Here is a 2934-nt window from a genome sequence, read left to right as displayed (position 1 = left end):
CTTTGAGAAATAAGCACAATCAAATATGAAACATCTTGGCTAACATAACTTATGGGGCATCTGTGTAACCCATGAAATCAAAAGGCAGTTGATCTTACAAAGTAGCCAAGAGAACAGATAAACAAAGAGACACATTACCTTGGAGTTTTTCCCAAAGTATTTTTTTCTTGACTTTAATTAGCAGACCAAAAAAAAAAAATGGTCTGTGAAATTTTAATGTTTTTTTAAAAGATTATTTATATGAGTACATTGTAGCTGCCTTCAGACAGACCAGAAGAGGGCATCAGATCCCATTATAGATGGTTGTGAGCCATCATGTGGTTGCTGGGAATTGAACTCAGGACCTCTGGAAGAGCAGTCAGTGCTCTTAACAGCTGAGCCATCTCTCCAGCCCCTCAAAAATTTAATTTTAATGTTTATACCAGAGGAGTCAAGCAATTAAAACTTGTTTAAACAAGGTTTCTACTTAAAATACTTCTGAAAACTTAAGAGGGCCTGGGATTGTAGTGTAACTTGCCTTCCTTGCATGGACTCATTGCTTAGTCTCCAGTAGTGGGAAAGGAACCCAAAAAGTGAGAGGCCAGTCACTGGACAAGACTCTGTGGTAGGCGGCCATGGCTAGGTAACAACTGTGGCGAATTCCCAAGACCACCAGCTTCTTCTTCAACTTCTTAGTGTTTCTCCTATTGCTTTGGCCACAAAACACAATAACCAAAAGCAAGCTGAGGAGGAAAGGATTTATTTGGCTTACACTTCCACACTGAAGTCTATCACTGAAGGAAAGGAACTTAAACAGGGCAGGAATCTGAAGGCTGGAGCTAACGCAGAGATGGTGGAGGGTGCTGCTTACTAGCTTGCTTCTGTGGCTTGCTCGGTTTTTCTTATAGAACGCACAGCCACCAGCCCAGGGATGACATCCACCCAAAATGGGCTGGGCTCTGCCCTGTCGACTACTAATTAAAAAACTGCCCTACAGATTTGCCTACAGCACAATCTTAGGGAGGCATCTTCTCAAGTGAGGCCCCTTCCTCTCTGATGACCCTGTCGAGTTGTCATAAACCAGTCAGTACAGCCTCCCGACTTGAGACAAAAGCCTCTGTCCTGTGCACAGGGTCTTATTTGCACATCTGTGGTGTGTGTGTTTCCTCACCCCCCCCCAATGCCTGCACTGTGGCCTACTGTGATTCAGATTTTTCCTGCCTTTTAATTCTTTATCTGGCAGAGAAAATGAACCTCATCAAGACCCTCAACTGTATCATTTCAAGACTGTATGAGAAGGAAGAAAGGCAAGTTTACTTATCTAGTCTCAAAATAAATTTTTTTTGTTTCCTGAGTTAGCATACTTCAAATAAACTACTTCATAAACTAGATTATTTCTGCAGTTTCACTTAAGAACTTGAAAACTTAATATGACACCAGAAAGAACTTTTTCTTTCAGTTAATAGTTACCTAATCTAAAGCAATATTATAATTGATCTAGTATTCTATTGATGTACATTTATGTTGCTGACAATTTTTCTACCCTCTACAACAGTGCATGTTAACTTTTCATTACTATAACAAAATATAAGAGACAATTAACTTATGAAGAGGAAAGCTCTGTTTCTGGTGTTGGTGACAGAATTCTAGTGCATGATTGGTTGATCTTATTGCTTTGAACTTGTGATTAGACAGCACACCCTAGTTGGAACATGTGTTGGTGTAAAAAGCTGTTCATCCTTATGTATAGAAATATATCTTTCCAAATTCACAGGTGTTTGTAATTTTGATTCTGCCAGTTCCTGTTTCACTTTAACCCCGCAACGAAGTTACACAGACGTTAATGCTTTTTGGTTAGAAATGAGCCAAGTACGTTGGCTTCGAGTTAAAAAACCCGTGAGAAAGCACAAGTACATTCAGTAATGCAGAGTTCATTTTCAATCGAAAATACATTCAACAGGAATTTCTTTTGAATCTAACCCATATCAAGAGCTTTTTAGGCACTTGAGCTACTCATACACACCAGCAATTCAAAGTCATATTTCTGCCAAAGTTGGAACTTACATTTGAGTTCTACATTTTGAAACTCTTTGCTGCTTCTTAAGAAGCCAGTTAAATGTCAAAATCCTGAATTTGATTTGTTGAGATTCTCCACATGGAAGCCAGACATATGCTACCAAGTGTTATTTAAAGTCCAAGTAGGGGCAATGTTGCCTGTGATTTCATCACTCCATCAGGTCCTCTCCCAACAACATACTAACCAGAGAGCTCCTTTTATCTGACTCCATCTGCTGTTGGTAGTGATCAGCATACTGTGGGCACTGTGGTATCATCTGAGATTAGATTGTGAAATAGGAAGTGGAGTTGCAAGCAGATTTACAAGTGTATGCAAACTGTTCCCTTCTATTTCTTGCTGAAACTAAGGGTGCCCAACTCAGGTTTGGGAGTAGGCAAGACAGAGCTATCAGCACATCCTTATCAAGGCAGCTTCCTTCTGCGCTGTCCTTGTTTTGGTTTTGGAAAGAGATCAAAAGGGGATTATCTGGAAAGTGGTTTCAGAAGCACACAACATTACTATATGAATTACTGTATGCTGAACAATGGCATATTCTGAACATGTTGAAAAAGGGCATGGAAAAGGGGCCATTTTAGAACCTGGGGGACCAGAAACATGAGAGCCAATGAAAAGGAACAGGAAGCTCAAAGACACAGTGTAGTTTCCTAGACTTTTAAATTCTCATTTTGAGCATCTAAGAGGAGAAATTCCTAGAATATTGTTCCCATTAGATTTAATAAGGACTGTAAGCTACAGCTGTTAGAAATGTTCTCAACATTTTGGTGAGATTTATTTATTATTATTTAACAATTGAGAATTCAGCTTGTTCTTTTTTTTATTATTATTTTCTTTATTTACATTTCACATGCTATCCCGAAAGTTCCCTATCCCCCCCCCCC

Source organism: Mus pahari, chromosome 15, assembly GCF_900095145.1.
Source record: "Mus pahari chromosome 15, PAHARI_EIJ_v1.1, whole genome shotgun sequence".
In the NCBI taxonomy this organism is placed as follows: domain Eukaryota; kingdom Metazoa; phylum Chordata; class Mammalia; order Rodentia; family Muridae; genus Mus; species Mus pahari.
Note: the sequence above shows the minus strand (reverse complement) of the source record.